General features: G+C 37.8%; 1 protein-coding gene across 2 annotated transcripts in view; it reads right to left on the bottom strand.

The window, feature by feature from the left end:
• LOC112853414 (orofacial cleft 1 candidate gene 1 protein) overlaps positions 1-26,928 on the bottom strand; it is a 200,033-nt gene that overhangs the window by 37,654 nt on the left and 135,451 nt on the right. The gene's annotated exons all lie outside the window — the stretch shown is intronic.

Here is a 26,928-nt window from a genome sequence, read left to right as displayed (position 1 = left end):
CAAAGCCGATGATGTAAATTTCAGCCCACTAATTACCTTAGGGACACTGGAGTTAGGAAGTAGCAGCAATAGGAAAAAAAAAAAGTGACAAAAAAATCTCCAGGTGGTTTTTCCACTATAAAAAATTATATTTTCTAAAATGAAGCCACTTAATATAAATGGGGGAAAGAAAGCATTTTGAGGAGCTTTCTTTAACAGTTATACAATTTTTCCACCAGTATTAAATTTATGTGGGCATTTTCAAACGTACAGATGATTTGGGGCACTCTATCTGTCTCCCCTTTTGCACGGATGTCATTCACCTTCTTAAGGCCTTCTTAATATTCTATATTACTTTCATCAACAGTTATTGAATGGTTGATGTTCCCTGGAACGAGCTAGCCGACAGTCCAATGGGGGGGTCTTATCACAGAACAAGGAGAATCACTGAGAAGCTTCAAGTACGGAGAGTTTTCAATGAAGTAATAGAACTAAACTATGGAGTAAGGTGAACACAAGAATAAAAAACAGATTCCTCAAAAGCATACACGGAGATAATTTATAAGTTATTTTATAGAACCAGGTAAAATCTTTATGTTTTTCAATTTAGTTATTTAAATTCAGGTTAGTTAACATCCAATGAATTACTAGTGTCAGGAGTAGAGCCCAGTGATTCATCACTCACATACAACACCCAGTCGTCATCCTGAAAAGTGGCCTCCGTAAGGCCCATCCCCCATTTAGCCCATCCCCCCTCACCTACCCTCCAGCAACCACCTGTTTGTTCTCTGACTGACTTATTTCGCTGTGACATAATACACTCCATCCACATTGTTGCAAATGGTGAGATTTCATTATTTTTGATTGCCAAATAGTATTCCATTGTGATTGGCTATTGTTTTTATTTTATTTTGATGTTTATTCATTTTGAGAGAGACAGAGACCGAGTGTGAATAAGGGAGGGACAGAGAGAGAAAAGGAGACACAGAATCCGAAGCAGGATCCAGGTTCTGAGCTGTCAGCACAGAGCCGGACGCGGGGCTTGAACTCACGAACTGTGAGATCATGACCTGAGATGAAGTCCGTCACTCAACCGACTGAGCCACCCAAGCGCCCTGGATTGGCTATTGTTGATAGTGCCGCTATAAACATTGGGATGCATGTGCTCCTTCAAATCAGCATTTTTGTATCCTTTGGAAAAATACCTTGTAGTGCCATTGCTGGGTCATAGGGTAGATCTATTTTTAGCTTTTTTAGGAATCTCCATAGTGTTTTCCAGAGTGGCTGCACCAGTTTGCATTCCCACCAACAGTGCAGGATTTCTCATCCTCGCCAACATCTGTTGTTTCCTCAATTGTTAATTTTCGGCATGTTGACAGGTCTGAGGTGGCATCTCATTATCGTTTTGATTTGTATTTCTCTGGTGATGAGTGAGCACCTTTTCATGTACCTGTTGGTCATCTGGATGTCTTCTTTCGAAAGCATCTATTCATGTCTTCTGCCCATTTCTTCACTGGATTATTTGTTTCTTGGGTGTTGAGTTTGTTAAGTTCTTTATAGATTTTGGATACCAACCCTTTATCCGATATGTCATTTGCAAATATCTTCTCCCATTCCACAGGTTATCTTTTAGTTTTCTTGATTTTTTTCCTTCACTATGCAGAAGCTTTTTATCTTGATGAGGTCTCAATAGTTCATTTTTTGTTTTTACTTCCCTTGCTTCTGAAGACATATCTAGAAAGAAGTTGCTGCAGCTGAGGTCAAAGAGGTTGTGCCCTGTTTTCTCCTCTAGGACTTTGATGGTCTCCTGTCTCACATTTAGGTCTCTCATCCATTTTGAATTTATTTTTGTGTGTGGTGTAAGAAAGTGGTCAGGTTCATTCTTTTGCAGGTTTTTTATAGAAACAGATAAAATCTTTACTTTTTTTAAGCTTATTTATTTATTTTGAGAGAGAGAGCACAAACAAGGGAGGGGCAGAGAGAAAGGGAGAGAGAGAGAGAATCCCAAGCAGGCTCTGCACTGTCAGCACAGAGTCTGACACAGGGCTCAAGGACACAAACCGTGAGATCATGACCTGAGCCAAAACCAAGAGTCAGATGGTTAACTGACTGAGCCACCCAGGTGCCCAAGCCAGGTTAAATCTTAATAGGACCCTCTGGTATCTGTACCAAATAAACAAGAATCACTTGAAATAATGGTGAGACATTTTATACATACACAGACACACACAGACACACACACACACACACACACACACACACAGACACACACACGTATGTTCTGCTCTTTCAATGCCTTAATTTCGCATAAAATGACATTTACATTTTAGGAGCTAAACAAGTATTCTTTAATTTTAAGTTAGGGTGCCTAAATGGCACAACCAGTTAAACATCAGGCTCTTGACTCAAGATCTCACAGTCACGGGATCAAGCCCTACAACAAACCCCACATCGTGCCCAGGTCTCCACACTGAGCATGGAGACTGCTTGGGATTTTCTCTCTCTCTTCCTCTCTCTTCGCCCCTCCACCACTGTGCACACACACTCTCTCTTTTTCTCGCTCTCTCAAAATAAGATTTTTTTCAAAAAATATTAAGTTAACATATATTTCTAAGTTCCTATCATGTAGAGGCTATAAGAAAAAGCCCTTGTCCATAAGAAAATTGCGATTAAGTTTGCAATAAAATACATTTGAATAATGGTACTGTAAGATCAAAAACAGATAAAATGGGAAATTCCTAATGAATAAAGATACTGAATGATTTATATACGATTTCACAGCTAATATTTTTGTTACACATAATAGTTGTGACAACATGGTATGATGTGAATTACTGACACTGATACCCTGAGAGTTTCAATGACTTGTCTAAGACCACATATGACGTAAGACTTGGAGGCTATTTGAATCCATTACTCTTTGACTCCAAAACACAAGTTTGCCCACCATCCCATGATGCCTCCCTCAAAATATAATTAACTGGACAGGGACACCTGTGAGAAACTAGTTAAGGCTTTTGACCAAGGAAGTAAAATGATCAGTTATACCTTAAGCACTAATTCTGGAATGGATAGGAGCAAAGAGAGAAGAGAAGCCAGGAGACCAGCTAAGCTTTTGTTAAAGTGCCTTATGTACTTTAGTAAGAAGCCTTTTGCTAATATTTGCACAACTGTTCAGCAAGGAATGGAAGTGTTATATTTAAAAAAATGCCGAATTGTGATGTTTTCTTTTAATCACTTGGGGAGGGGAAGTAACTGGAAAAAAAACAGATATTTACATATCTCTATCTTAGTTAAGAGTTTTAAGAAAACAGGATCTTCTGTAATTTCAGTAATTTCGGTAATTTCAGGCGAGTCCAAACAGCATGGGTTGTAGAACAGAATTCACATTTTTTTCCTTCCTCCACAGCCTGTCCCACCCTTTCTGATTCTTAACAATCTTGCATTTCTAGTCCCCACCCTTCATCAAACAGTCCTTCAAAAATTATATATTCATGCAAAAATTATGGTATCTCAAATCATTCAAAATTTTTACAAGTAGCTATGATCACAATACATGCTAAAAGAAGAGGTAAAATGACAGTTTTAGGGAGAAGGGAGAAAAAGAACGTAAGGAATAAAACCACACAAGAAGGGGCGCTCCAGGTGGCTCAGTTGCTTAAATGTCCCACTTTGGCTCAGGTCATGATCTCACGGCTGGTGGGTTCAAGCCCCACATCGGGCTCTGTGCTAACAGCTCGGAGCCTGGAGCCTGTTTCAGATTCTGTGTCTCCCTCTCTCTCTGCTCCTCCCCTCTCGTGCTCTGTCTCTACCTTTCTCAAAAATAAACATTAAAATAATAATAATAAAAAAACCACACAAATCAAAAAAACCATTCCCCACAAGGAAAGCTGAAAAACTATTTTAGTCCATAGATTGGACCATAGATTGGAAATAAATATCTCTAAAAAATTACAAGAGGTGGATTAGTGTTCTTAAAATATGAATATTTCCCAACTGCCCACAGGAGCCTTCAGGTTCAGGAAGCTGAGGCCAACCAAGCCCACTCCTAGGCTGGGACATCTGATCCAGGACTGAGCCAATCAACATGATCTCAGATCGGAGCCCACTGAGGATTCAGAGACCGAACACAAGGCCTACAATGTCCAATCAGATGGAAGTACAGGGCATTTGAAACATTGAGTAAAGAAAAAAAAAAAAAAACCTCGCATACGAATTTTAGCAGACTAAAGGCAATCTTTTTATTTCTTCATTCAATGACAATGGCAGTGTCTGTCCATTGTTTGACAATGAGTGCTAAATTATGTTGGAATATGACCTTGAGGCAAATAAACAGATTAAAACAGGCTCGGAGAATTATAAAAGGTCCTGGGTGGCTCAATTCTTCTGATTTCTCTTGACCCAACTGCAGTGAGGTGATTACTAGAGAGGACATCCACCTTGTAAGGAGAGAGACCCATGCTCTGTGCAACCAGAATGCCTCAGTTCTACAGCCCTGGCCATATTTGATTTCTCCTTTATTTTTTCCTCCACCTTGGATTCCATAATACTTAATTTTAAGGTTTTACCCTTCATTTCAGAAAAATAAAATATCTACCAAGATTTGCTATGTATTTTGGATTACACACACACACACACACACACACACACGCACACACAAAATGGACAAACTACCTTTAGTTTCTGCTCCTTAATTAATATATTTCTCCAGGCCATGAAGTGAGGTCTTCTTCAAGTGGATGAGATTATGGATAACCCCACATAAACTTACATCACGATGTTGTTTCCTTATCAATTCTCATATTTCTCTATTTTTTTAATGTTTATTTACTTTTGAGAGAGACAGAGAGGCAGACTGCGAGTGGGGAAGGGGAAGAGAGAGAGGGAGACACAGAATCCGAAGCAGGCTCCAGGCTCTGAGCTGTCAGCACAGAGCCCAACGCGGGGTTCAAACCCACAAACCGAGAGATCATGGCCTGAGCCGAAGTCAGATGCTGAACCGACTGAGCCACCCAGGCATCCCAATTCTCACATTTCTTTAAACTCTACATGCCTGGGTATGTATATTTGAATAATCTAAACTGAAAGCATTAAACAAATTAACACGAGGGGCACCTGGGTGGCTCAGTGGGTTCAGCGTCTGACTTTGGCTCAGGCCATGATCTCACAGTTTGCGGGTTTGAGCCCTGCATTGGGTTCTGTGCTGTCAGCTTGGATACTTAAGCCCGCTTCAGATTCTGTGTGTGTGTATCTCTCTCTGCCTCTCCCATGCTCATGCTCTGTCTCTCTCTCTCTCTCAGAAAATAAACAGAAATAAATAAGTAAATAAATAAATAAACAAATTAACATGCAAAATGCACAATGGATTCCTTTGATTCCAATTCTCTATGTGATAATTCCATTTGATCTAGAGCAATAGAGTTACAGAAAATGGGATGTCTATATTTGTTTTTCCAGGAATAATTAATTCAACTTTATTAATCATCCACTGGGGACACTGAGTACATTAACATTTAAAACAAAAATTCACATTCTCCTCCCATTAATCTTGGTTTGTTAAGCTGTCAGAGATCTCACTTGATAGAGATTTGGGTTGAGCAGATGTTCTATTCTTCTCCGTCTCAATATGAATTTGTTGCATCGCTTACTTTTCGCTAACAACTAGCTATTAGTTCTATTGCTTCATAGAGTGGGCACCATACCTAGGTCAACTAGGTTCAAATTCCAGTCCACTCTTATGATTTGTGTGACCAAGTTCCTGAATATCTCTGAGCCTTAGTTTCCTCACCTGTAACGTGTGAATGGTAACATTTATCTGCCTTATAATATGAGCAATAAATCAGTTAAGATATATAAAATACTCAGAATAGGTCGTAACACTTTGTAAATAAAAAAAAAATCTATGTCTAATTTAATTATTCATCATTACTATATTGTCTGTAACACTTGGTAATATTGGGTGCTCTGTAAATGTATATTTACATATATAAATACACATGAATACATATATACTTATATTTAAAAGATTATGTACATGTATGAGATATATATGTGGGTATATGTGTATGTATAGGTATATATATTATATGTAATATACATATATATATTTGTGTGTGTGTGTGTGTGTGTGTGTGTGTGTGTGTGTGTGTAGGCTCTTCTGTTGTTGTTACTCGATTTATTTTCCTTGTTTTCACATGGTAAGATGAGTAGAGGGTTATGAATGAATGAATAAAGTCTTTCCCACTAATCACAATGCCTACTGAACATAATATCATGTTATCCACGTGTGTTCTGGGCTAATCCTAACTAAGGAATAATTACGTTCAGAATCTGGCAGGGTCTTCAGTTTGGAAAACAACAAACCATTGAGGGAAAAGATCTTAATAAAGGCTTTTGATGGATCTACCAGTTTCTAAAAAAGAAGAAGAAGAAGAAGAAGAAGAAGAAGAAGAAGAAGAAGCATTTGCCTGGCTTTATAAAATTTATATTCACCAATGCAACAATTCTTTCCAGAGCTCATTGTCAAGGTCCCAGCCATTTATCCAGAGTAGCTGAGATATCTTCCTTCCTGAAGCTAATCTTTATCACATGCCTACAATGACCCAGGCACTCTATTAAGAGTTCATCCAAATTATCTCACGTATTATTTTATGTTTTAATATAAGCCTCACACCAACTTATGAGGTGGGTTCTATTATTATTTCCATTTTACAGAATAAAAACAAAAAACTGAGGCATAGAGAAGCCAATTGCCCAATGTCACCCAATATGAAACCGTATACTTGGAATTCAAACTCGCCTGTCCCCGACTCCGACCTCAAGCTTGTGATCTTATCTACATGGCATGCCTCCAATTTCCTATTCCATGTCTTGCAACTAGAGAACTCCACCTAAGAAAGTTGGGTGACACCAGAATCTAGACCATAAATAACGTAAAATATAATATAATATAATATAATATAATATAATATAATATAACACAGGAATAATAACTTACTTTCATGTAACACTTTAAATTATTCAAAAATACTTTCAGATACTGTATCAAATTTACCTTTCACAATATTATGAAGTAAGAAGGGCAAGTGTCATTCCTATTGTTTTACAGACAAGAACACTGGGCTACGGAGAGGTCAAGCAAGACCTCAAGACTCACATAGTGAGTGCTCATGTGCTTAAGTCTTATGTGCTTAAGACTCACTTAAGACTCACATAGTGGAGCACAATGCAGCAGGAATCCCTGCTACATTGTTGTTACATTTTGTAACTTGATAAAAATTTTTTTCTCTTGTTTTTATCACATGGTGCAGAGCCCGTTGGGGCTGGTTTCTCGTTTTGAAAACAACAGGCAAAATGTCTTCAGTTGTTTTACCTAAAGATATTATGACTGATTCCCACATGCTTTCTTATTTTTCTGGTTAATCCACATCTTTCTTTAATCCAGAAATACGAGGGCAGCCTCCCAAAGACATGCCATTCCCTTCCAGGAGCCAAGCCTGGGATACCTCCCATCATTGCCTCAGGTATGACACGGCAGATGGATAAAAACAGAACAATATCATCCGAGAAAACAGACCACACAAGAACTGAGGTCCACAATGCATCTGTAAACGTGTTTCATGAAAAAAAAACTTAACTCCTCATTCAAACCACAAAGTCAATCATTAAGGTGTTCTGATTACTCTGTTTCACAAACGCATCAAGTTATGAAACGAAGCAAAATTTAAAGAGCCATGAAAAGTACCTTATCTCATCAAGTCAGCTGCGACTGTGTTATTGCTGACATATCCTTGACTTTTCTCTACTCTGACAATCCCCTGCACTTTCTTTACCTACGTTGCCCCCAGCTGTTGATCTGACCTAGACCGTCCAAACCCTCTGGCAAGCTCTAAAATCAGCAAAACTTCCTCCTGCTGCCTAAACTACATTAATGATGGACCTGTGAGATTTTCTCCTGTCTGCTCAACCCTCACCATATAACTATTCTGGAAAAAAAAAAAGTCTCAAAACTATTTTTCTCCAATGCTTTCTTTATTCATTACCTCTTCTGCAAAGGAAACACAAAATAAAAATAGAAAACAATTATTATGTCCCTATCATCTTCGCCCCTCATCACTGCTTTCCTAAATATTTTTCCAGTCTTAAATGATTTCCTTCCGATCAAAGAAAAGTATCCTTAATAAATAATAAATAAGCCAACGGCAGGCTCTGGCATGTCACAGCCTGTTCCTGGTTTAGTATGTCATAACCTCGGTTGAATTGACACCCTATCTTGCTACTTTTTTGAGCTTTGATCATGTGCCAGACAATTTACTAGATGCTGAGATACTAAATAGGAAAGGCAAAGTTCCCCTTGTAGGAGCGTATCATTCATGGGAATCTAATCTATAAGCAAACCAATAAGGAATTGCTAGGGTGGAGATTTCACCAAAGCTCATTAGGACTGAAGGAAAACACCACCTGGTTTTCCTGGGGACAGTCAATAAGGCAAGTATCAGGAAAAAAAAGAACAACATGTCAACGGCAAAGAAGCTTAATCCTGAAACTATGAAAGATTTGATCATTGCCAGAGTACGGAGGGCTAAGGGCAGAAAAATAGAAGGGCAAGTTGGAAAAATAGACAAGAATCAGAGAGCAAGACATTGAATACACTTCAGTATAATTTTTGAGTTTTACCTTTCATTCTGTCAAAACTATTGAAGGTCTCTTGTGTGCTAAGCATTATAGATGAACAGGAAACAATCACAGGTTTCAAAGCGGGGAAATCAAATCAGATTGTCATTTTGGAAAGCATCTCTGGCAGCAGAGTGGAGGGCTGATCACAACACAGAGAGACCAGTAAAGAAGGTATAGCCACAGCGAGGGGTCAGGTGCCGTGGCTTTAGGGATGTGGCAATGGGGCCAAAGCAGAGGAACGAGGTTAGAGAAATGCTTGGGCGGCGAACGAACAGGACCAGGTGGTTGATTTGATTCATGAAAAGGTAAGAACTGCGGATGATTTCCAGTTTCCTAGTTGGGAAAACCACATAGAGGACAGTGTGGTTTTCAATACGATAGCAGGAGCATCTGATGATTGAAAGCGGTTTAATATACAACACTGGAGGGCGGGATGGAGATCTGAGTTGGAGATACCAGTTGAGTCTTCACTGAAAAGCTGAAGCTGATGGGCACAGATGAGATGACCCACAGGAAACTTGTAGTGCGTGAAAGGAACTCGGTGGAAGAACTCTAGAAAAACAGCATGCTGAAGATACACTGAGAAGGAGGACTTTTCTGAGGTGTAAAAGCAGGCAATAATGCAGTTTCAAAAAAAACCAGTTCAAATGTTTTGAGTGCAGATAGGTCAAAATAAAATACAAATTGAAAAGTGGTTGCCTTGGTAATTGGAAGTCACAGAAACAGTCATCGGAAATTAAATATCAGTAAGTTGAGAAAAGACTAGAAGGCAAAAGAAATGGAGAAAACAAGGGGAAGTTATTTCTAGTTTGGGGGAGAAGAGAATAAATATTGATGGTCCTAGGGGGAAAAAAGGATGAATGGTCAAGGAAGAGTCGTGGAGGCCAGTGCCTTATCCATTAGCTTACTGGGACTTTCCTGTTTGTTTTTAAACCGAGGAGGATTTGAAGCAATAGTATGATAAAGAGAAAAATCAAAGGAAAAGAAGAGTTGAAAGATACAAGAGAGACTTTGCTTCCATTTGAGACATAAAAAGTCTCAGGAGAATGTCTCTCCCTTCCTAAAAAATAAAAAATAAAAAAAAGCAGCACAATCTACAAAACAATAGGGTTTTTTTTTTTTCTGAGCCTATTTGAGAGCTGAAGTCACAAAGAAACATAATCCAGTGAAATCCAGAAAAATTATGATTCTCTCCTGGAAGAAAAGAGTCCCATATCTGCTTTTATCCTCACAGAGCAGGGATAGGAGGAGCAAGCTACCATCGACCTGGGAAGGAAAACAACTATTTCCCTAATTTTACAAAGCCAGGAGTGAGCTGGCATGAAGATTTAGAAGACCTTGGAGCTTCAAACAAACAAACAAAATCTACATCCACTCACCAACTCTTTTCCATGAGTCCCCACTGAGTAGTAGTCACAAGAGAGATAAGCAGCAGGACAGGAAAGCTGAGACACCCTATGCCCCAAACATAAGACACAAAAGCTACAGAATACCCAGAATGAGAGAAGTCAAGAACTATTCAAGAACCTTCATTGAGTGGTCCGAGAAGGGATGGACATGCTTAGAGAGTCCACCTCCCCCACGTTGCAAGTACAGAGGCTCTTGACAGACAGATGAGGGCAGGAAAACCGAGACAAAAACTCCAGCATTCAGATCCGAAGCCCCACTTAAAGGAAGGCTCTGGTTTTATTATCAGATAATTTGAGCACTGTGGTGAGCTAAATCTACCAAATGTTGAAATTATCAGATGGGGACCTGTATAATAAGGATAAAAGAAATAAGTTAATGGGTCCTGTTAAAAAAAAGATGAACAGCGTTCATGAGTAGATGATGAAAACTACAAAGAATTTAAATGTCAAGTGGACACTTAAAAAAATAAATAAGATAACAATGATCAAAAACCCTTTCAGTGGACTTAGCAGTCTGAATGGGGCTGAGGGGAAAAATCAGTAAAACTAAAGACAAGTTAATATAAATGCAAACTAAAATTCAAGGAGGAAAAAAAGTTAAAGTAAGTCAACTCCAAGATCTATGAAATAGTTATCTTATGGCCTAACACACAAAGAGTCCCAGAAAAACAAGAGAGAAAGAATGGAGCAGAAGAAATATTTGAAGAGGTAATGGCTGAGACTTTTACGTAATTAATAAAAGACCAAAACCACAGAGCCAAGAAATTCAACAAACTTCATTCAGTAAACATACAAAAAAAAAAAAATCAAATCTAAAAACCATCAGAATCAAAACAATGGAAATCAAATAAAGAGAAAAATCTTGAACATACCCAGGTGAAAAGACACATAGTTAATTCTTGATACTTAGGGTCATTATGTTCAAGAAAGCCACTGCAAACACTGAATTAGTAAATACTGAACTATTGTTCCTAGGGGACATGCAGGGTTGGGTGCCTATGAACCTCTGGCCACATTTCTTCAATAGAGACACAACCTGTTTCATATATTCATTGCCAACATCCATATAAAACAAGCCTGTCTCATTATGCAACCCTCCTTCACCACATAACCTTTCCTCGTGTAAAATGTCGCTGGTATTTCTAAAATTCTTCCACAGCCTCCTGATCTATAGAGCCTGCCTTGTCTGCTAGTTTAACATTTTTCATACTGTATCACCTTTTGAAACGCAAGAGTAGGGGAGCACTTCCTGAGATAGGTTTAACATTTTCTTGAACCTCGGAAACATGACCACAAATGCATCTGGCTTTCAGTCGCAGAAAAACACTGCCCATTATGCTTTTTAAATTAGTGGTCGTCCCACGATTCCACAAATTTAGTCACTTTTCCATCTTTTCCATAGCTTCACTACATAGTGGATGAGTCACTTTAGCACTCTCTGGAGCAGACTCATGCAGCATAGGTGAATTTCCTCTTCCTTTTTCTGGATGTACTGTATTTCTGATTCATTAATATTCAACTCACAGCCAATGGCACACAACTCACACCTGAATGAAGCTTATCTAATATATGTATTTTTTCCATAAGGCACATCCTTGTGCTTAGGAACACTGGACAGACTTAACTACATGTGGGGACCACTTGAAACAGTGAAATCACCAAAAGTAAGGGAAAGAAATACAAAAAAAATGAGGCATTAAATAGACCCCCAAAAGAACCCATGTTTAAATATGAGAGCTAAAGAAGGAAGTAGCGTGTTGCCTCATTCAATCGCACCTAGCAACTTGCACATTAGACAGCTCAAACATTTTTACCACGCTGCACGTGTTCATGAATTGCAGCAAAAGTGCCACAATGATTGATTTGGAAGTCACCAACAAATTTTAGCAAGCAAGTGAATTTGCAAATCAGGAATCTATGAATAATGACAATCAACTGGATCTCATGTAAGGAAACAACAGTAAGAACGAAAGCCAATTTCACAAATGAGACAACAGGGGCCAGAAGACTATGGAATAGCATATGTTAGCGCTTCAAGAAAAAAACGTCAATCGAGAAGTCTGTATTCAACAAAAATATCCTTCAAAGTAAAGGCAAAATAGAGATATTTGCAACCAGATGAAAACAGAAAGAATTCACTTACAGCACTAAAAGAGTTACTAACTGAAGTTCCTTAGTCTGACTAGAAATCTCAGAAGAAAATCCAGTTTTGCAGGAAAGAATAAAAAACACCAGAAATAAAATATGATAGTAAATTTAAAAAAGGCCTTTACAATATATTACCATTCATATTTTTAAATATCCATTGAAGAACCTATTAACTTTCTGAGGCAAAATTATAAGAAGAATGCTTTGGAGTTTATAGCATTTATTTATAGAAATGGAATATGTATGACCAGGAGCACAAAGCATGGGAGGTTCACAATTGGAAATAGGCTATTGGAAAGTTCCTAAATGTTTTGTGAAACAGCAAAATATTTTTTTAAATAGGCTCCATGCCTAGCGTGGAGCCCAACACAGAGCTTGAACTCATGACCCTGAGATCAAGACCTGAGCTGAGATCAAGAGTCTGGCATTTATTTAACCGACTGAGTCAACCAGGTGCCTCTGCAGTAAAATATTTTTTGAAGGCAGACTGTGATAAGTTGAAGATGCATTTAGTAACCTCGAAAACACCATTAAAGAAAAAAATACCTCAAGGAGGCATGATAAAACATCAATAGAATAGATCAAATGGATCCATCACACACACACACACACACACACACACACCCTCCAAAAAGGCAAGAAAAAAGAAACAGAGGAACAAAGATCAGACAAGATAAATAGATATCCAATAACAAGACGATGTATTTAAACTCATACATATTAGTGATTGCATTAACTGTGAATAGTCTAAATATGCTTTATACAAAGGCAGAGATTGTTGTACTAAATAGAACTCCAAAACCAGAGTATATGCTGTTAACATGAAACATGCATTTAACATAAAATTTTGAAAGTAAAGGAATAAAAAAATGTAAACCATGCAAATGCTATGCACGAGGAATCAGATGTGGCTATATTAACATCAGACAAAGCAGACCTCCAGATGAAGAGTATGACCAGAAGTAAAGAGGAGTATTTCATAATGATAAAAGGAAAAATAATAAACTTAAAGGTACAGACATGTAATAATAAAGCTTCCAAACATATGAAACAGCACTTGACAGGACTAAAGGGAGAGATCGACCAATCCATAATCATACTTGGAGAATGTAATACCTTTCAATAACTCATGGAAAAAGACATACACACACACAAAATCAATAAAAATGTAGAAAATTTAACAACACCATCAAACAATTTGACCTATTTGACATTTATAGAACACTACACAGAACAGCATAATATACACTCTTCCCAAGTGCAGGTGGAACATTGAATAACATAAGCCATACACTGGGTCTTAAAATAAGTTGCAATAAATTTCAAAAGATTAACGTAATACAGTTTCTCTAATCACACTGTGTTAAATTAGCAATCAATACCAAGATGTCTAGAAAAATTTCCAAATATTTGGAAATTAAACAGGATGCTTCTAAAAGAACCCAGAAGACAAAAGAGAAATTTTAAAATATGATGAACTAGGGGCGCCTGGGTGGCTCAGTTGGTTAAGCGTCCGACTTAGGCTCAGGTCATGATCTCGCGGTCTGTGGGTTCGAGCCCCGCGTCAGCTCTGTGCTGACAGCTCAGAGCCTGGAGCCTGTTTCAGATTCTGTGTCTCCCTCTTTCTCTGACTCTCCCCTGTTCATGCTCTCTCTCTCTGTCTCAAAAATAAATAAACGTTAAAAAAATAAATAAATTGGGGCGCCTGGGTGGCACAGTCGGTTAAGCGTCCGACTTCAGCCAGGTCACGATCTCGCGGTCCGTGAGTTCGAGCCCCGCGTGGGGCTCTGGGCTGATGGCTCAGAGCCTGGAGCCTGTTTCCGATTCTGTGTCTCCCTCTCTCTCTGCCCCTCCCCCATTCATGCTCTGTCTCTCTCTGTCCCAAAAATAAATAAACGTTGAAAAAAAAAATTAAAAAAAATAAATAAATAAATAAATAAATAAATAAATAAATAAATAAAATAAAATATGATGAATTAGGCAGCTAAAGTATAACATGTCAAATCAGTGGAATGAAACGAAGAAGGTCATAGAAGAAAATCTATAGCTTTTAAATCCTACATTGTAAGAGAGAGGTATAAAGTATAAAATCAACGATGTATGCTTTCACCTTAAACCTTTAAAAAAAAAAGTTTAAAAAGCAAATTAACTCCAAAGTAAGCAGATGGAGGTGCGATAAAAAATCTCACTCTTTTTTTTTTTTTTTTTTGATGTTTGATTGTTGATAGTTTTCAGCCTCTCTCCTCCCACTCTCCTCCGTCTGTGGGCAAGCTATTAAGAAAGCTTAGGTACTCTCTACTTTGGTGTCCGTGGGGAGTTCAAACCAGGCTAGCACATGCTGCATTGAGCGTCTTCACCCCAGCCCCACCACCTAACAGGGATAAAGGCCAAGGCACCTCCTCTCTCCGCTCTCTCAAGCCATCGTTAGGTCCACTTGCAAACCTGTCCTGTTCTCCCAGAAAGCCTCATTAGCTGAGTGCTAGACCAGGGCACCTGGGTGGCTCAGTCGGTTAAGCGTCCAACTTTGGCTCAAGTCATGATCTCGTGGTTCACGGGTTCAAGCCCTGCGTCAGGCTCTGTGCCTGGGGCCTGCTTCATGGATTCTGTGTCTCCCTCTCCCTCCACCCCTCCCCTGCTCATATTCAGTCTCTCTCTCTCTCTCTCTCTCTCTCAAAAATAAATAAGCATTTTAAAAAAGACGAGCAATAAATCTTTCCATGCCCTCCTGGTTGTGTGTATGTGAAACCATCAATCTCAATATCTGACAGATTTGGGGGTGGGGGCCCATTGCACATCTGTGGGTAATACAATAAGGAATAATGAAGATAAGGGAAGAAACCAATTACATAGAAAATGAATAACAGACAAAACCCAAAAGGTAAAAAATTAGTTTTTGAGATCATGAAGATGAGGAAAAGGGAATAACCACCGGTTTAGAATGGAATATGGGGGAAGTTGGGGATCTTCAGAGCTGGGGATTTGGAGAGCTATGGCCCACAGTAAAGAAAAATGAATTAGGATCAGGGATTCTTCTTCCATTGAAAAAACTTCTTTGATTTGCCTTTTTCTCTGTAAATGCTTTACAGTATAATATACACATTCAGTCAAATATATAAATTTTTTAAGTAGGCTTCACACCCAGCATGGAGCCCAACACGGGGCTTGAACTCATGACCCTGAGATCAACATCTGACCTGAGATCAAGAGTCCGATGTTTAACCAACTGAGCCATCCAGGGGCCCCAAGTCAAAATATTTTTAAGCAAGTTATACAGTGCTTCATATATGTACTCATGTTATTTCAATCAGTGTTCTTAACTGCCAAGGTTGTGGACAGAGTCAAGTTTTCTGCCACCGCCATGCCAGCCCTGTCAAAGCAATATTTGCGAATCACCTAGAAGGCTATTCAAACCATGCTTCCCTGCTTTTATATTTATCACTCTGCCACATCCTCACCGGCAAAGCCCTCTCCCTGGGTAGGAATCAGTTCAGAAGGGAGCTTCTATTAACAGTCAGGAAATCAGTTTCCATATGATCGTTAGACAGAAAAGTTTGATCACCGTCCCCAAGCACGACTTCTAGTGCACAGTTACCCAAATACCACCTGAGCACAATGTGCAGCAGAATCATTTCGAGGAATTATTGAAAATGTCCTTTCCCGGTCGTACTCCAAAACCAGCAAAGAACCCACACCTCAGCATGCACCTCAGGTGGCCTTAATGCTTACAAAAATTTTAGAAGTATTAATGTGAAGTTTAATCGACCCAGAAAGAAGAAAATACTCAACATTTCATGAATTTGGGATTACGTGCTATCTTTTTAATGACTATTGTACTCAAACGTAAGGTAGCACCATTAATATTTTAGAAATGAAAAAGAAACTTACAAGTGATCAAATGCCGTTGAATTGTGCAAATATGAAAACCAAGATCCAGATTTTTTGACCGTTTCACCCAAGTGATGCAGAGCTAGTCCGAGCTTTGGGACCCAGAACTCACACCTCCGACACATAAAAGGTTAATTCCCATCAACTGCAATTATAATGTTTTATTTGTGATCTTATGCTACCACAAATAATGGAATGGACACCAAATAAAAACTTAATTAATTAAAGAAACTGAAAAACAAAAGTCTCTCCATGCAATTTTAGACCACCAAGCACTGCTGGAAATCACATGGTCCGTCAGAAGAGAGGTTTTGACAGCCCAAAGAAAAGACTTCTCAATTCTCTTCCCTTTCTGAACTCCTGAAAAGATAATCCTACATATTCACATTCAAAACTGTTATTTAATAGAACACATGGAGGTTCTTCACCCTTTGGGCTGTCACATTTTTATCTTCATTTTCAGTCTTTCCACCAAAACAATGTGTAGGAGATCGCCATTAGTCATTTGCTCTGCCTGGGGGTTATTTGCTCTATTTGGTTCACTTTTGAAAATACTGTTAAATCCAAAGGCAAAAAAAAAAAAAAAAAAAAAATGATGGAGGCTTGTTTCAGGTTTGCTTATGTAATTTTGTACAGATCAAATTAGTTAATCAGAAATTATGCTGCCTAAAGAAAATCTCTTGGTCTCTAAATCAACAGTAGAAAATTGCTTTTTTAAGAAAAATAATTTGAATGACATGCTGCTTAAATATACTTTAGTCAATCCCGTCAAACGTGAGGCTTGAGTTTTAATGACCCTAAGAGAAAGGCATGAGGAATGTAAGTATCCACAGATGCAAAGATGGGAAAGAATATTTACATGACCTCCTACAACAAAAGGCTACAGTATCCACTTCACAGAACAGAATGGAAGAAACTCTGAGAAGTCAAGAGCAAAGGGGCGTCTGGGAATTCCAGATGAAAGATCAGGAGAGGATAAGAAGATCTCAGCTGCAATTTCTGCACCTGAAACATGGCGATCATCACACATCTCTCTGTGGTTGTGTGCAGAAAAACTAATGAGGTAACAAAAATTCCTGCCCCGATGGATGGCACATTAGTCAAAAAAATCAACATGAACCAACCTAACATTTTTAAAAATTAACATATGTTAATTGGATATAGTGTTTATTTTTACTTTTAATTATGAATGTTGAATATATATAAAAGTGGTAGAAATAATTACATAATGAATTTAACATATCCCCATTATCTAGATTTACTAATGATTAATTCTTGCCATATTTGCTTTACACACACACACACACACATTGAAAACCTTTAAAGTAAATCAAAAACATTTTGACATTTCGCCATTAGATATTTTAGTATCCATCTGAAAAGGTGCATTTTCTTCCTAACCATATCATTATGACACCATACGAAATTAACACTATTTTTTAAATAGACTATTTTTAGAGTAGTTTTAGGTTTGCAGTAAAAATGAGCAGAAAATACAGAGCGTTCCCAAACTCCCCTTGCCCCGACAGATTCACACCCCCCCCACACACACACACACATGGTCAACATCTCACACCTGAGTGGTATATTTGTTAAAACCAACGAATCCTCATTGCCGTATCTTTATCACCCAAAGTCCATAGTCTACATTGTGGTTCACTCTTGGTGTTGTACATTCTATGGATTTTGACAAATGTATAGTCACATGTATCTACCATTACAGTATCATACCAAATAGCTTCATTGCCCAAAAAATTCTCTCTCCTCTGCCTAATCATCCTTCCCTCCCACCTAATCCCTGATGTTTTTATTGCCTCCCTAGCTTACCTTTTCCAGAATATCATGTAGTGAGAATCATTATGTAACCTCTTCAGATTGGCTTCTTTAACTTAGTAATATTCACGTAAGGTTTCTCCATATCTTTTCACGAAAAGGCTTGGTAGCTCATTTCTTTCTAGTACTAAATGATACTCTGTTGTCAGGATGTTCCACAGTTTACTTACCCATTTACCTATTGAAGGACATCTTGGTTGTTTCCAAGTTTGGGCAATTATGAATAAAACTGCTATAAACAGCCATATGCAAATTTCTGTGAAACATAAGTTTCCAACTCATCTGGGTTAATATCGAGGAGAGTGATTGCTGGATCATGCAGTAAGAGTATGTTTAGTTTAGCAAGAAATTGTTAAACTGTCTTGCAAAGTGGCTGTGCCATTTTGCATTCCAGCCAGCAAGGAATGAGAGTTCTTATTGTTCCAATTCCTCACCAGCATTTGATGTTGTCACAGTTTTGAGTTTCAGCCATTCTAATAGGCTTGTAGTCGTACCTCACTGTTGTTTTAATTTGCATGCCCCTAGTGACATAGGACATTCAGCATCTCTTAACAGGACCAACATGTCGTTCATTTTCTTCTTGTTGAGTTTTAAGAGTTCTTTGTGTAGTATGAATAGCAGTCCTTTTTCAGATGTGTCTGGAAATATTTTCTCCCAGTCTCTGGCTTGTCTCTTTATTCTCTTAATACTGTCTTTCACAGACCAGAAGTCTTTAATCAAGTTCAGCTCTTAAATTATTTCTTGCCTGGATCATGCCTTTGGTGTTGTATCTAAAAAGTCATCAACGTTCCTGAAGTCATCTAAAATGTCTCTTATGCTGTCTTCTAGAAATTTTATAGTTTCGTATTTTACATTTAAGTCTATGATCAATTTCAGGTTACCTTTTGCAAAGGGTATAAGGTTTGTGTCTAGGTTCTGTTCTTATTTTTATTTTTACTTTTTTTATTTTTTGGCATGTGGATGTCCACTTGTTCCAGCACTGTTCATAGAAAAGACTTTCTTTCTCCATCAAATTTTTTGCTCTTCCATCAAAACTCAGTTGACTATATTTGTGTGAGCCTATTTCTGGGCTTCTTTTATTTACATTGATCCATTTGTCCATTCTCTCACCAATTCCACACTGTCATGAGTACTGTGGCAGCTAATTTTTTTCATATCTTCTAATATCCTTTCTATAGCCAAACTTCCTCAGTTGCCCCAAAAATATTCCTGAAAAAAAATGGTTTCTTGGAGATAGTTTATTTGTGAGAAAAATTTAAGAACCTAAGAACAAAAACTGACAATGGAAGGATGATGATAAAGTCCAAAACTTTCCTGAAAATGTCTCATTATCTATGACTGAGACCTAAAGATACAATAAAACAACTCTACCATAGAAAAAGAAGACCTTGATGAAATCAAATTGCCACTCCAAAGATAATTTTTTTTCAATATATGAAGTTTATTGTCAAATTGGTTTCCATACAACACCCAGTGCTCATCCCAAAAGGTGCCCTCCTTAATACCCATCACCCACCCTCCCCTCCCTCCCACCCCCCATCAACCCACAGTTTGTTCTCAGTTTTTAAGAGTCTCTTATGCTCTGGCTCTCTCCCACTCTAACCTCCTTTCCATGGGGGAGGGGAAGGAAAAAAAAAACAAAGACAATTTTTTAAAAAGCAACTCAATTTGAATGAAGGGCAGTCAAGACTTTTCTATACTAATTTTATGACTTTTTGCCAATTAAATCTGAAATTCTACCTCGTATCTTAAAAGTCTTGTCATCTCACATGTGATTGGTACATTACAAATTTATATGGAGAGTAGGAATTTATGTTCTTAGCAAGATACCTTTTTTTTAAATCATAACACCGCAAAATGCTTGATACAGAGTGAGTGCTATGGAAGAATTATCTATGATTATAAGATAGGACAAGATCTTTCATTTAATGTGTATAGAATCTTCTAGAAGGTCTGCATTAAACTAGACAATCTAAGGGTCCTGTCAGAGATTTTGAGACAGTAAGTCTGTATTGGTTCTCAAGAATATGCATTCTAGTTAGCACCTCAGGTATCCTGAGAGAGGTCGGTAGACTACATTTAAACAAACAGTAATACTGAGTTTCCTCTGAAGACCAGAAGAGATAATAATAAGAGAGACTTGGTGTGTCATAAAAAAAAATGGATAATATGAAAAAAGTAAACCCTCAGCCAAATGACAAGGAAATCAATGGACAATCTTGAAGGTCTACTATGTATAAAACTGTGATATACTTAGGAATCTGGGAGTGGGGACAAAAACATAAAATACAAAATCCCGTGTGTGTGTGTGTGTGTGTGTGTGTGTGTGTGTGTGTACAAACAAAATAATACCTGTTCTTATAGACTCTGCCACTCCACAAGCATCCTTAGGCACAAGTCTTTGAAAGCTCAAATTACCATAGCAGAGCAAAGGAGCAATGAAAAAACAATCATGTAAAAGATAAATTTTTATTCTTCCAATAAACCACACAAGGAGGGGGTTTTGAGACAAGTTTTAAAGAAAATATGATCTGCCATCCTTTGAGTGTCATTTCCAATTGAAACTGAGAAGTGAGTTTTTGAAAAATAATAATGATAATAATGCATCTTAAACTCCACCCAGATGAGAATTACAACGAAGGAGAGCGCAATGTATTTTTTAATGTTTTTCAAAATCAATGGATTAAATAGATTAACATTTGAATAAGCATATATAGGTGTGTGTATATATATAGTTATTTTCTTCTTTTTTTCTACTAGTAATTAATTTGAATGGTTTTGAAGAAAATGTACACTCTTTCTTCAAATAGAAGAAATAAAAATACAGAAAAGCCCCAAGGAAATATCCCCAAACTAACTGATCTAAATGTGAAACTGTGGAGAGCTCTCCATTATTAACAGAAGACGTGATTCAAATAAAAGCTAAATAAAAAAAATATGTTTCTAAAAGCAGTATTATTTCCAAGCGTTACATAAAGTTTCTCCACAATCTCTCAGAAGCTGCCGGTTTCTGTTGAGCACTGGTGGTCTTTGCTCTAATTATCTCTGGCTTATAGATTATATCCCTGCTACTGTCACCAAATCATTGAATGACCTTGGGACAGTTTCTAGCAAAAGTCGGTTTTCTCTGTTTATGAAACGAAGGTAGTAATTCTTGACACCCTCATACTTCACGGAGGTATTTCAAAAATTAATGAGTCACGAAGGCTTTGAGCTGTTCTGATCAAAGGCACTGTATAACTACAAAGAATTGTTATTATTTACCACTAGGTCCTTTTTATTGTGCCACTAATGAGCATTGTGGTCAGCAATAACTTATTAGGGGGAAAAAAGGAGGTAAAAGTTAAGAAGGCTGTTTCTCTCCATATTCAGATATAATTCTTGTTAATATTAATTGCTGTTACGCAGACATATTGGAAATGGGCTTCCTGTAGTCTCACAGTTCCGGTTGGGAAGTCTTTGCAAATATACCTACCCTGGGTTTAGAGGGTTTCACATATTGGGAGTTTTTCTTGGATGTGTGCAAATTCTACAGAGAACTCACATTTCAACCGATTTGGTACAAAAGGCTCAGCATCAAAAGTTCTCATTAAGATTAAAAACAGAGAGGGAGGCAAACCATAAGAGACTCTTAAGTACAGAGAACAAACTGGAGGTTGCTGGAGGGCGGGGGAAGGTAAGTGGGGGGATGGGTTAAATGGGTGATGAGCAAGAAGGAGGGCACTTGTTGGGATGAGCACTGGGTGTCATATGTAAGAGATGAATCACTGGGTTCTACTCCTGAAGCCAAGAATACACTGTATATTAACTAATCTGAATTTAAATTAAAAAAAATTTAAGGTTATTTTCTTCTATACCCCCTTTTTTTCATTTTAATGATCCTTAATCAATTCTTCTCTCTCTCTCTCTCTCTCTCTCTCTCTCTCTCTCTCGTACACACACACACATGCACATGCACACTCACACACGCATGCACACACACACTCACTTCAGTTTTCTTTGGAAATTAGGTAATCCAATTTTTCATTTAAAGAAACTAAGAGTCTTTGCTTGCTTTCTCCTCGAGGATTTTGATGGCTTCCTGTCTTACATTTAGGTGTTTCATCCATTTTGAGTTTATTTTTGTGTATGGTGTAAGAACGTGGTCCAGTCAGAGAAAGACAAATATCATATGACCTCACTTATATGAGGACTTTAAGACACAGAATGGATGCACATGAGGGAAGGGAAGCAAAAATAATATAAAAACAGGGAGGGGGAACAAAATATAAGAGACTCTGAAATATGGAGAACAAACTGAGGGCTACTGGAGGGGTTGTGGGAGGGGATATGGGCTAAATGGGTAAGGGGCATTAAGGAGTCTACTCCTGAAATCATTGTTGCACTATATGCTAATTTGGATGTAAATTAAAAAAAATAAAATTAAAAAAAAAAAAAAACCTAAGAGTCAAATCATTGGTTTTGCTGGAAATTTTCAATCACAGAAATATAAATGCGTTTTCTGCTTCTTCTCAAACCATGTTTCACTGTCTATATTCTAACCCATTAAACACTCAAAGTGAGCAATTGGGATAGCAAAAAAAAAGGTACATATTCAGCACCTGTTTGAAAAGATTTCACCCTTTCAAAATGGATAGATGGCACAGAGTCATTATGGTACAAATCAGACTTCAAAAGATTGAAGAAACGGTTATAAATATTAGTGAGAAGGTAGGCAATTTTATTTCACTTTGTCCCTCCTAAAAGCGCATGTCAAAAATCTTCTTCCAGGAATATTTAGAAGCACTTTGGGTCTCTGATGGGCAAGAAGGAGTACAACTTCTTGGAGCCTGGGCAATCTACCTGTCTCCCAGCAGCCTTCTTTCTCAGCCTGAGGCCTCTCTCCCATGCATAGCTCTATTCTAAAATAAACAAAGCACTCAGCCACTAGAAGCACTTCAGCTGAAACAAGTCCATTCTTCAGTACTCAGGGTAAATGAATTTTTCATGAGCTAAGATCTATGCAGAAAAGTTTTCATGAAAATCTCCTATTTTTTAAGGAAGAGTTCTATGGACTGAATTGTGTTCCAGCAAAATCCATCTGTTTAAACCGTAATCCCAATGTGACTCTAGCTGAGATGGTGCCTTTGGGAGATAATTAGATTTAGATGAGGTGGTGAGGGTAGAACCTTCGTGGTGGGGTAACTGCCCTCATAAAGAGAGCCGAAGATTTGCTCCCTCGCCCTCTCTCTCACTCTTTCCCCACCATGTGAGGATACAGGGGAAGGCAGCCACCTACAATCAAGAGGGAGGAATCTCTCCAGAAACCAACCATTCTGACACCCTGATCTTAGCCTTGCAGCCTCCAGAACAGTGGGAAAACAAAACACCTGTTGTTTAAGCCACCCAGTCTGTGGTATTGTGTTATGGCAGCTAGAATTGAAGAATACAAAGAACAGTAGCAACAGGCTGTAATGACTTTGTTTAGTCTTAACATATAAAACTTCTAATTGGATTCATGACCTTATAAAGATATAAGTTAGGAGGTGAATGGCTCAGACGTGTCTGCAATAATTCCTTTATCCAATATGCTATGCATCAAATGCCCATTCAACAAATATCTAATGAGTAAAGACTGAACTCCAGGATGGGTGCTGGATAGAAAGACACACAAAAGGATAAAGCTCCTAACTTCAAGGTGAGGAGAACATGATAGAGATATGGCACTTACTCAGAGAATACAAGGTAAAATGTAAAGAAAAGGGAGAGACTGGGTTCCCTAAAGATAATGGCAGTAGAATGTAACTGGCTACACAGCGGAGAAGAATTTTATTTTTAGTGCAGTATATATTTGGGGAATGAAAGTCCTTTTTTAAGGTGAAAGAAAGCGTATAAGGTATGAATTCAATGGTAGGCAGGGTAAAGAGGTGAGCCATTTTTAATGCTCTGTATTTTCAAAAATAATGGAATGATTATTTTGTAATTCATACTTTATTGGACATTATTTTACCAGTTTCACCGCAAAGAATGTCACTGAGCCTTTAAGCTATTCTAAACACATCTCAACTTTGTTTTTCTTGGTTTTACCAAGTACAAGATGAAAGTGTTATCACTCACTTCACAAAATATATCGGTGTATATTCCCTACAGAATAACATAAAGGATATGAAAAGCAGTTAATTGGTCTAGAATGTCCCTTCCTCCAAAAATACCAGATAAGTGACAGAACATTGTATGTTAAAGAGCCATATTCTTTGAATACTGTGAACTGCCACTAAAAGCATAATGTAATGGTTAAAATTGTTGAAGTTTGAATCCTGACTCAGCAACTTAGCTGCAAAACTTTAACTTGAGAAACATGTTAGCCTCTCTGTGCCTCACGTTGGTCTTCTATAAAATGATGTTCTTAAGGCAGTTACAAGGTTAAATTATGCAGTGTTTAGAATAGAATCAGTAGGGGGGCGCCTGGGTGGCACAGTCGGTTAAGCGTCCGACTTCAGCCAGGTCACGATCTCGCGGTCCGTGAGTTCGAGCCCCGCGTCAGGCTCTGGGCTGATGGCTCAGAGCCTGGAGCCTGTTTCTGATTCTGTGTCTCCCTCTCTCTCTGCCCCTCCCCCGTTCATGCTCTGTCTCTCTCTATCCCAAAAATAAATAAACGTTTAAAAAAAATAAAAAAAATTAAAAAAAAAAAAAAAAAGAATAGAATCAGTAGGTATGCAATGAATGTTCACTATTGTGTTATTTAAGAACTTTTTTCTGATTTGGATGCCTTTTATTTCTTTTTCTTATCTAATTGCTCTGGCTAGGACTTCCAGTACTATGTTGCATAGAAGTGGCATTTGTGTCTTGTTTCTAATCTTACAGGATAAGCTTTCAGCTTTTCACCATGGAGTATGATGATAACTGTGGGCTTGTCACAGATGGTTTTTATTATGTTGATACACATTTCTTTATACCTAATTTGTTCAGATTTTTATGATAAGTGAAATATGCCAGAGAGAAAAGGACAAATAGTGTATGGTATCCCTTATATGTGGAATCTAAAAAAACAAAAATAAAAAAAATTGTCAAGTTCATAGAAACAGAATAGAATGGTAATTGCCAGGGGTGGGGAATATGAGAAGTGGGGAAATGTTGCTCAAAGGCACAAATTTCCAGTTGTACGTTGAGTAGGTTCTAAAGGTCTAATGTACATCATCGTGACTATCGTTAATAGTATATTGTACATTTGAAGTTTGCTAAGACAGTAGATCTTAAGCACTCTCATGAAAACAACCAAAAAGTATACCAACTCATTACAGTACACACTTTAAATATACTACAATTTCATTTTTCAATTATACCTCAATAAGCCCATAAGACATAAAAACTATTTTTCTTTATCCTACGACACAAATATTTTTCAATATAATTGAGATGATATGCATGAAAGTACCGAATCCTAACACTCCACATAATGACATTAGACTGTATTAGAGAAAATTAATATCAGAGAACATCTCTATGCTAATGATATCCATGATAATTTTGCCCTATTAGTTATCGACAGGACTCACTCATTTATTCATTCATTCATTTAAAAATAAGAGTATACTGGGGCCCCTGGGTGGCTCACTTGGTTACCTTCTGACTTTGGCTCAGGTCATGATCTCATGGTTTGTGAGTTCAAGCCCTGCATCAGGCTCTAAGCTGACAGCTCTCTCTCTCTCTCTCACACACACACACAAATAAATAAAACATTTAAAAAAAATTTAACAAGAGTATACTTTATGTTTTCTGCCAGGCTCTGTACTTGGTTTTGAAGATTAGAAAAAAATGACGCTTTCTGTACAGGAGATCATGGAATAAAGAGTCTCTTGACATATTTGTTGAAGTACTATTTTGAGTGTTAAATATCATGTATGGGATTCCTTTCCTTTGAACATAATGTACTATTCTTATTTCTGTCTCATTCAGCACAAATTTTCATTTGCTGATATATAATTGAAGGCTGAGTTTCTGAAGGAAATTTGGTGAGACAAGGAACTTTACATGAGAATGGGGAGAGTTGGGCAAAGAAAAGAATAGAATTATTTTTTTTTTTATTTTTTTATTTTTTTTAAATTTTTTTTTCAACGTTTTATTTTTTATTTTTTTGGGATAGAGAGAGACAGAGCATGAACAGGGGAGGGGCAGAGAGAGAGGGAGACACAGAATCGGAAACAGGCTCCAGGCTCCGAGCCATCAGCCCAGAGCCTGACGCGGGGCTCGAACTCACGGACCGCGAGATCGTGACCTGGCTGAAGTCGGACGCTTAACCGACTGCGCCACCCAGGCGCCCCAAGAATAGAATTATTAAAAATGTGTCAAACTGATCCTATTTTGTTTTAAAAATAGACATTAAAAAATCATGTTTTGTGATTGATTTGCATCGATAACTTTGTTTCAGAAGTGTTGATCTGTTTTACTACAGGTAAAAGGATATCTGGTCAAAATGCTAATACAGCCACTTGGAACTTGCCTTGAACTCTGAGGAAGCCTGATTGTTATTGGTGGTGGACTATACATCAATAAAAGACAAAGGGGAATGAATGGCTAGAGATGTCAGGAACTACTTTACTACAATTTTAAATATGCGAATGTAGAAAAGGATCTAGAAGATTCATAGAACGTGACAACCTACCAAAGATTATTCAGCTCTCCTACTTTGTCTTTTCCTATGTACATATAGTTGTATCACCACATATGAACCTGTCCTCCAAATCACGGCACTTTCTCCTTCCTTGACTCAATTCCGAACAGAAGTGGAGTGGCTTCCTGTTCTGGAACATGTCCTAGTAGGCTCCTGGATTTTCATAGGAGCACATAAACCATACCCTATGACTTACTTGAATACCAAAAGAAATGCATCTGAAATAAAGAATTTTGCACTTTAGATCTGTATACCATAAAAGAACCTCAAACTTTCTGGGAGTTTAGAGATGCTAAATTTTCATTTCTAAGAAATTATGTTAATGGGGTTTTTTTTGAAGAATGACCA

Source organism: Puma concolor, chromosome B2 (assembly GCF_028749965.1).
Source record: "Puma concolor isolate L17-30 chromosome B2, mPumCon1.1.hap2, whole genome shotgun sequence".
Taxonomy (NCBI): Eukaryota; Metazoa; Chordata; class Mammalia; order Carnivora; family Felidae; genus Puma; species Puma concolor.
The sequence above is the reverse complement of the archived record's forward strand: the minus strand, read 5'-3'. Positions and strand labels throughout refer to the sequence as shown.